We start from the raw sequence: 10,381 nt of genomic DNA on the forward strand, positions 1-10,381 counted from the left end.
AAAGCCTTGGTAGAAAAAGAATCTGGAAAGAAAATAAAAGCCTTGTGTAGCAACAATGGTGGAGAGTATATCTCCCAATAGTTTAAGGACTTCTACACTGTAGAAGGAATTAAACGAGAGTTGATGACACCCCATAACCCACAGCAGAATGGGGTGGCCGAAAGGAAGAACAGATCGATTGTGGGAGCAGCTCGAGCGATGTTGCATGACCAAAGCCTACCACTGCATTTGTGGGTTGAGGCATGCAATACAATAGTATACTTGCAAAACAGAAGCCCACACCATATACTGGGAATGAAGACACCTATGGAGGCCTTTTCCAGGAAGTGACGAGATGTGAGTCACTTTTGAATCTTTGGATCATCGGTTTACTGCCATGTGACCAAAGATGCCCAGAAGAAGCTAGATCCAACAGCTTAGTTGGGAATACTTGTGGGGTACAATAATACACCCCACAACTATCAGGTGTATCTTCCTACCAGTCAAAGGACAGTGGTACACAGAGATCTAAAGTTTGATGAGCAGAAAGCCATGTGAGTATCACTTGAGAGGGAGCTCAAGTTGCATGCAGAGGAGGAAATTTCAGTTCCTAAGGAGGAGGAGCCTCAGATTGATGCAAAGCAGCCACATGTAGAGGATCCAGGAGTGGAGACATCCACTCATGCTGAGTCTTCCAGATATGGGCAAAAACGCTCAAGGGAACCTGACAGGTTGATGCTAGATGCGTGGGAGAATGTGGGACAACCATCTTCTCAGCGCAGACAGAGGAGGTCACCCGAACGGTACATTGGGTACATGTCCCTAGTTGGGGAGTGTGTATGATCCAAAATGGATCTTGTATCAAATCTCTAAGTCTATGTCTTCATATATATTAACTATCGAAAAACACTATCGCAGAATAAAAACACTAAGAATGGCAGAAAACAAAGCTAAACAGAACGTAAAGTCTCATTGCACAGGTGTTGTCAGATCGTACAGATCAACGGCCCAGATTAAATCAGGATATTGCATTGGCAGAGGCCAGCGGAGTATATCAGAGGTGGCCCTAAGGGAAATGTGACTGTGATTGGTGACTTAACATGGACCATTAATCGAGCGCACAGATCAACGATGAAGATTACATATATCGTATCACAGATTCCAAAGGGGAGGACTTAACCAGCAGGCCGAAGACTACGCGATATGCACGAACCCAAAAGAGTTATGAATTAAACAATGAAGGATTTGAGTTCCATGGTAAACGGTATTTCGGGCAGGCTTCAGGCAGTAAGTGGTATTGGAAGGGCTTCACCCAATTCCATACACTAGCCGACACGTAGCACGTCGCAGGAGAGAGAAAACTTCTTTTTCAGGCAGGTAATCTCCATGCACGTAGACCACCTGAAATGGTTGTCAACCGTTGGATTGGGAGATCATGGATCAATGGTGGAGATCGAGTGAACTACTTGATGTTTCAGGTTGGATACGAACCATCGGATTGGAGGCAGATCAACGGTGGGCTTGTGACAACGATAAAACACGGACCCAAGAGGATTATAGGGCAGACTTGATATCATTTGAAGTCCGGCTTTGTCGTTTTGTTAGATATCCTATTTTTCCTGTGTATTTCCTTTTGGAACTAAAAATACGTTGTTTTGAGGATTTGTGTCGGGGGAAGGCCAAACGGTTGGTTCCACCCGTGCCCGCCAGTCTTTCCGCCTGTTAGCTGCCTCGTGCCCCAATGCCTTAAGTGTTTCACAATGATTGTTTAAACGCTCAACAGGGAGATGAAGGGACAGTGCCGAGAGCCAAAGAGCCTAAACAGGGAAATGAATAGACAAGCGTTGTTAAGCTTAAAAATCCATCCCATAATAGAACAGAGACAAGTAGGAGGTCAAAGACAGAGGGGAGATATAGAGTCAGAGAAAACACATAGCTACGAACAGTTGATCAAAGGCACTAAGAGGGAGATTCTATGCACTCTTTAGACTCAAGTTTTTCGAGTGAAATCGCTCTGTAATATCACTATTTTTTGTGTTATGGCTCTGATTGAGCTCACACCTATAAACTTTGTTCTTGAAGACATAATATAGAGGTCAACACTGAAAGCTGGACCACGAGACGTAGCCAAGAAGTTTGGTGAACTCCTTGATTATTTACTATGTTGATGTGTTGAATTGTTATGTTTTCCAATTGTTAAATGTCTGTATTATTCGCCATCTTTTCAATCCATTGCACTAAATAATATAGGAATTCCTGCACATAAGTCTGTAATACCTTTTCTTCTTGATTTAACATCCATTTCGGATCAAGTGGTATCAGAGCATTTGGTTTTGGTTTTATTAAGGTTAAACAAGCTTGTGCTGGATTTTGAATGCTAACTAGATTAAAGCTCAGACTATGAGAAGGAGAACTTGTTGAGGCTAATCCAAATATTGGAAGAGTCTATTCTCAGAGGATAATGGCAGAATTGTTTCAGGGAAAACTGATGTCGATTCAAACTGCTAGTCCCACTAAGATGGGTAGCTATCTTAGAAACAAACAATGAAAGCCTTTCGAGAGTTCCTTTAAGTGTGATAGATTAGAGGGAAGAAGGTTCCAGCAAGAAGATATTGATCATGTACAGCAAAACTACTGAATAAACCTAAAAACAAGGAGGAAAAAACCAACTTTTAGAGAAGAATGTATCACTCAATCATCACACCTGTAACACAGGGAAACAGGGATGCATCTCACCTGCAACACACAATATGTGCGATGCATCCATTTTGCACAGTTACAGACAGTGAGATGGACCAGGGAGTGAAACTGAGCTTGGTTTTTGCTCAAAATTTGCAGCTAAGTTTAGTGATTTAGGCTGAGTAATGATGGACAGTAAAAAACAAAGCATAGGGGTAAGATCTTATGAGGTTCTGAGCTACCACAAGGGCACTTAGAATGCTTTGTAAGTCAGATGTTCAGTTCATAAACTAACCCAGAGATTGATTGAAGCAGCATTCATCTACTTCGCAATTGCATAGCAAAGGCATTTCAAAGGCTAGCTGGCTAACTTCAGGCTCCATCTGTAGTTTATAAAGAAAAAAAATAAACAAACAAAACAAACTATTCGTTCCCCAGCAGAGTCGCCATTTATTGTCGATTCGAATTGCTAGTCCCACTAAGATGGGTAGCTATCTTAGAAACAAACAATGAAAGCCTTTCAAGAGTTCCTTTAAGTGTGATAGATTAGAAGGAAGAAAAGAGGACCAACCTGGATCTTTCGCTTTGATCCTAGCTTGATTTCTCTTTTCCTTGATAGAATTTTCCACTCCTCTCCTACTTGTCCTGCTTCAAAGAGTACCTGTAGAGTCAAAGTAACAACAAACCATCAAAGCATCTCCATCTAAAACATCATAAACAATGTGGAATCAGAAACACATTGACAATACAATTGCATTCATAAACAATAAGATTCACAAATACACGATTATATGGAGGAAAACTCAAAGAAATTTATTAATAGTAGTGTAAGAGAGGATTACAACCCAGCTGTCTGATCCAGCATCATCCTCCCAGTGTAGAAGCCCTCTTCACCTCATGAACAACCAAATCACCCAACAATGCAATGTCTCTTCTCACTAACAAACCAACAGCACTTCCTTACAAATTACAAAATTCCAGCCTCTAGATCTCTCATATGAGGGATCCATTTATAGATGTCTTGCAAGGGTGTGAGTCAGCTCTAGGTTTTTTATTAGTGTCATTCCACTGATAGTTCTTGGTTCCACTTGGATATTTCTTTGATCTCTTACTCATCCTTGTGTGAATTCAGAGAGGCAAGTGTCACAGGAGAAGTTATTGGAAGATTCCATGATCATCCACTTAGCAAATTGTCTCTGCCATTTGTCTATTCTCGCTCATCGCACCCCACAGAAGGCCTTTTTAGTATGCATTGCACCTGGCTAGTTTGGCAGCTAGTATGCATCGCACCTTTCCCATGGAGTAGTCTGTATGGTCTAGGTTTGGCCAGTTCTAAGTAGTTTTTCAGGTGGAACTTCTGGGAAATTATGTAATCAGTTGACCATGATCCTTTAGGGTATGAAACAAAATTTAGGAACTTAAGGAGCCTTTAGTTTATGGACATATGAATTTGGGGTTGTAGTGCCCAAATATGTCTATAATAAGAAGAAGCTCCATTGGGATCAGAATCTCAATTTATAGAAAGTTTTAAGATACTCTGAGCCATGGTGGAAGAGATGTATCTAGAATTTAAGAAGGTCGAGGTGAAAGCACTTCAACACCTAAACTAAAAAAAAGGAGCAGAGGAACCTTTTCTAGTTGCCCCTCCAAAAGGCAGAGGAAAAGGGGAAATGCCTCCTCCACCATCTCCTCCATCATCACCTTCATCATCCTCATCTTCTTCTTTGCATAACACTAGCTCTTCTAAGAAGAATAAGAAAACTTCCTTAATCAAATTAGATGTGAGGTTTGATTTGCCAATTTATGATGGAGAACTCAATGCAGAAAATCTAGATAATTGGAAAAGACAAATTGATGTATATTGCAGGGTATAGAACATTGTTTCAGAAAGGAATAAGATTCAGATGGCTAGCCTTCGACTTGGAGGGACTGCACTAGTATGGTGGGAAGGCAAGACACAAGCTGATCTGCAAAAACATGGTAAAATCATTTCTACCTAGAATGAATTTGTTTCTGCTATCAAAAAGCAATTCTATCCTTTAGCTTACATGTAGCAAGCAATGATGAGTTGGCAAACTCTTCATCAATTGAAGGGTCAAAGTGTACAGAGTTATACTCAGGAATTCAGAAAGAGAGCTTTAACTCTAGGTATATCATTAGACTCACCTAAGACTTTATTGAAGTATATAGGTGGTCTTCATAGCTATTTAAAGCATACTATTCTCATGTTTAATCCCACTAGCTTAGATGATGTATCAGTTCAAGCCACACATCTAGAAGCTAGAGGTAAGAATGTAAACCCAGAGGTTGGGGGATCATCTAAATATTTTGTAAGTAAGAGCAAGGAAAAGAAGAAACTAAAATGGAAGGAGAGGAAAGCAAACACTATAAAGAAGGATAAACCTTCATGCACTCATTGCAAGAAAGAAGGACATGATGAGGCACACTGCTGGTCTTTGCATCCAAAACGGAAACCTAAGAAGTTTGGTGGTAAGAAGAAAAAGAATGCTACTGCTATTCAGTAGGACTTGGGATCAGATTTAGGCAATGAAACAACAGTTACAACCACAGTTATTAAAGGTAAAGATTCTAAAGCATCCACAAGTAATTCTACACAATCTATTGATAATGAAAATAATGAGAGGAAAAGAAATGAGCTTTTTCATATTAGAGTAATTTCCAAGCACAATAAGATTGATACTTTGTTTGATAGTGGATCACAAGTAAATTTGATTTCTAAAACAATTATAAAGAAGTTTGGATTCCAAACAAAACCTCATAAGAAGCCATATCCATTAGGTTCAGTGTGTGATCAAACAAAGCTACAAGTAACTAGACAATGTAAACTTAGGTTTTCTATTGGATCAACATTTGTAGATGAGGTTGAATTAGATATAGTTCCATTGGATATATGTGGTATTTTTTTGGGAATTCCATACTTGTATGATAGGAAAACTATTTTCTATAGAGCTGAGAATAAGTTCAACTCACTAAAAATGGAATAGAATACATTGTAAGAGCTCATAAACTCAAAGATAAGTATTCTCTCATAAATTCAGGACAGATGAAAAGAATTGTGAATTCAAGTAAGCAATTTTTACTAATGGTTGTAAAGGCAAAGGATCCTAAAAAATCCAATGCATTTGAAGGCTGTGATTCTAAACAAAATATTGATTTAGTTAAAGTCGTCTCAGAGTATGATGTTCTATTTCAAGAACCAAAAGGTCTGCCACCCAAGCGAGAAATAGTACATGATATTTATTTGCAGCAAGATGTTCCATTACCTAACATTTGAATGTACAGGTTGTCAGCTTTAGAGAATGCATAGATAAAGAAGCAAGTACAGGAATTGCTCGATAAAGGGTTTATACGACCAATCACATCACCATGTGGATCTCTAATCGTGCTGGTGAGAAAGAAATATGGTTCGTGGAGAATGTGCATTGATTATAGAGCATTAAATAAAATAATGATCAAGAATCATTATCCTCTTCCTCGTATTGATGATTTATTAGATCAATTGAAAGAAGCAGTTTAATTTTCTAAGTTAAACTTGTGAAGTGGTTATCATCAGGTCAGAGTTGCAAAACAGGATGCATGGAAGACTGCTTTCAAGACAGATAAAGGACTTTATGAATGGTTGGTTATGCCTTTTGTCTTAACTAATGCTCCTGCTACATTTATGAGAGTTATGAATGATGTACCCACACCATTTATTGATGATTTTGTAATTGTTTATTTAGATGACATTCTTGTTTTTAGTAAGACATGGGAAGACCATGTAAAGAATGTGAAGCAGACTTTAGATGTTTTAAAAAGAGAAAATCTCTATGTAAAACTGTCAAAATGTGAATTTGGAAGAACATTTTTAAATTATTTGGGTTATATTGTAGGGGGTGGTGAATTGAAGATAGATCCCTCTAAGGTTGAAGTCATTGTGAATTGGCCTAAACCTAAATCTGCTACAGAGGTTAGGAGTTTCCTAGGGGTAGCACAATACTGGAGAAAGTTTTTTGCTAACTTTTCTTTGACTGCAGCTCCATTACATGCTTTAACAGGATTGAAACAGGTGTTTAAGTGGGGAGGCAAACAACAAAAAGCCTTCGACACCTTAAAACGGAAAATCAGTACAGCACCAGTGCTACCACTACCAGATCTTCAACATCCATTTGAGATTGAGACAGATGCGAGTGACTATGCCATGGGACCAGTGTTGATGTAACACGAAAACCCCATATGCTATCATTATGAGACATTTACTTCTGTAGTAGTTAATTATCCCACATATGATAAAGAATTGTATGCATTAGTACAAAGTGTGAAAAAGTGGAAACATTACCTAATGGCTAAAGAAACAATCATACATATAGATCATCAACCACTTCAATATTTGCACTCACAGACTAAATTGCAGCAATCAAGACATTATAGGTGGATGGGTTTTCTATAGCAATTTAATCTTGTCATCAGATATAAGAAGAGCATACAAAATAAGGTTGTATACATGTTATCAAGACCAATCATAAATGCATCTACTATACTTAAGCATAACTCAGTAATTCATGAAAGTTACATTGAAGAATATGCTCAAGGTGTAGATTTTAAAGATGTATATGCAACTTTAAGTCATGGCAAGCAAGTAGAAGAATTGGATTATTATGTAAAGGACCAACTCTTATATCATTTGGGAAAGTTATGCATTCCACAAACTAAAAGATTTAACATAATCCGAGAAGAACATACTTCTCTCATATCAGGTCATTTTGGTGTAAGTAAAACAGTTGCACAATTGCAAAGGTTTTGTTATCAGCCAAGAATGCATGAGACAGTTTCTAGATATATCAAAGGGTGTATTATGTGTGCTACAAGCAAGCCCAATAATAAAAAATTAGGCTTGTACACTCCACTTCCAATTCCTTCTCGTCCTTGGGAAAGTGTTTCCATGGATTTTGTTGGGGAATTGCCAAAATCTAGGAAAGGTCATGATTATTTGTATGTTTTTGTGGATAGGTTCAGTAAAATGTGTATTTTGATACCATGTAACAAGCAGGTTACAGTTGAACAAACATCAAACTTGTTCTTTCAGAATGTATGGGTTCATTTTGGGTTACCCACTTCTATTGTATCTGATCGAGATTCCCGATTTGTTGGGAAGTTTTGGTCAAGTTTATGGGAGTTGATGGACACCAGGTTGAACAAGAGCACAACATTTCATCCACAAATAGATGGTTAGATAGAAGTGGTCAACAGGACAGTGATCCATTTGCTTAGAGGCTATTGCAACAAGCATCCCAAGATTTGGGATGATCATTTGTGTTATGTGCAGCATGCTTACAACCGTGCCATGCACTCTTCTACTCAGAGATCTCCTTTTGAGACTTGTTTTGGTTTTATACCAAAGTCTCCCTTGGATTTTGTCTTTGGTAAAGACATAACAGCTGATGAACATAGTGATGTGGACAAAGCAACCAAGTTCATTGAACAAATCCAAGAAATTCACCAGGCAGTACAGGAACAGCTGGAAAGAAGTCAAGCCAAGTATAAGGCAAGACATGACAAGCATTGAGCTGAACATAGTTTTCAAGTTGGTGATCAATTCTGGCTGTACATCAGCAAAGACAGAATGCAAGGTGAAGGTAAGAAGCTAAAACCAATCAAGTATGGACCTTTCAAGATACTTCATAAAATTGGTGAAAATGTTTTTCGCCTTGATTTGCCATCTTATATGCATATCTATTCAATTGTTAATGCAAAAAACTTGAGATTGTATGAACCTTCATTGATTGAAGATCTTGAAGAGCAAATTCAGTTGCCTTCTATTAGGGATTTGTTGCCTGAGTAACTCAATGAATTATAGGAGGACACAATTTTGGACAGGAAGGTAAGAACTATGCATCAAGGGGGTGTTGAGTACCTGAGAGTGGGACTCAAAGGTTCAAATCCAATCAAGGCACGATGGATAGAAATTGGACAAGTGATGGAATTGTATCCTCACTTGATTAATGCCTAAAACCAACTTTTGGTGGTCCAAAATATTTTCAATGGGAAGGCGTGATCCAAAATGGATCTTGTATCAAACCTTTAAGTCTAAGTCTTCATATATATTAACTATCGGAAAACACTATTGCAAAAGAAAAACACTAAGAATGGCAGAAAACATAGCTAAGAGGAACATAAAGTCTCATTGCACAGGTGCCATCAGATTGGAGGACGGCCCAGATTAAATTGGGATATCGCATCGGGAGAGGCCAGAAAAGTATATCAGAGGCGACCCTAAGGGAAACGCGACTACGATCGGTGACTTAACATGGACCGTTGATTGAGCGTGGAGATCAACGGCGAAGATTACGGTATATCGTATTGAAAATTCCAAAGGGGAGGACTTAACCAGCAGGCCAAAGACTACGGGATAGGCACACACCTGAAAGAGTTATGAATTAAACAGTGAAGGATTTGCGTTCCGTGGCAAACGATATTGTTGATTCATGGAAAAGGTATTCATATATCATTTATTTCATCATCCTTTTCTTTAGTTATATCCCTTCTACACCCTAAAGTGTTAATATATCAAAGGATTATGGTAAAAATAAGGAAATTATCTATCATCATGATTTAGCTAACTGTTATCACTCTTTATGCAGGAAAAAGACGAAATGGGACAACTGTTGTTCCTCAGCCAAGGGACAACAAAAAGACAAGCAAGCTAAGGATGGAGCATGTAGTTATGGACAAAAGCAAAGCAAATCACAGGACTAGCACAAGGAGGGAAAGATAACAGAAGTTAGAATATTACGTGAATCCCTCAGGATCTCTTGATCCTAAGGAATCACTGTTACTATTTATCCTTTTACCTCTTCGCCATTATAAAAGGCAGTAATTGTAAGTAGAGTGGGAGAGACATCATTCGAGAATTACTATTGTATTTGTAACTTTGATCATCGACTCTTGCAATTAAAGCAGAGTACGAACTGGCTGTAACTATTTTGCAATGATTAATATATAAAGCGGTTGTTGTTCCTTCTCATCTACTGAAGTAATCCGACAGTGTTCACTAGTAGCTAAGGGCCTGGCCCTGGTGGATTCACTTGCTATTCTTGTACCATTCTTTTATCATTTCTGTCGTGTGATGGTTTGGTTTGATTTCCACTTACTGTAATCGCATTACTTCGTTGTTTCGTATTTCCAGACTTAATGAAATTACTCTGTTTTACATGTTGCAGAAATATTGATTCTAGTTGTTATTATCTATGATTTAATTATCTGCTTCAGTATTCTATTATTGTTGTTTCAGATTTAGTCATTTAGTTCAGCGTTCTATTATTATTGTTTCCAATCCAGTTATTTAGTTCAGTGTGCTATCTTGAGATTCTACTGTAAAGAGTATTGACTACTACTGTCTACGCTCTCAGACTGAGATCCTTGCTATTCAGATTAGAAATTGTGTTTGGAAAATCAATCAGTTCAAAGAGAAATGAGTTATTGTTACTATATTCTTGACTGATACTTGAATGAATGCATGATTTGGTTTCATTAGTGAATTGAGCTTTCTTTTAATTGTAATTAGAGTTCTCTAGCTGCATCCATTTACTCTTGTGTTTGAAAGAATTGTACTGCAATTTAGATGCATTACTCTTGAGTAAACAGCTGCCACACACTATGTACACTCTTGAAATAGAAAGTCTTACCTAGATTGATAACTAATGTGAAGATAATTAGGAGTTAA

The sequence above is a fragment of the Pinus tabuliformis genome, chromosome 4_2, assembly GCF_031772625.1.
Source record: "Pinus tabuliformis cultivar Carrire ecotype Pingquan chromosome 4_2, CPIR1, whole genome shotgun sequence".
Classification (NCBI taxonomy): Eukaryota; Viridiplantae; Streptophyta; class Pinopsida; order Pinales; family Pinaceae; genus Pinus; species Pinus tabuliformis.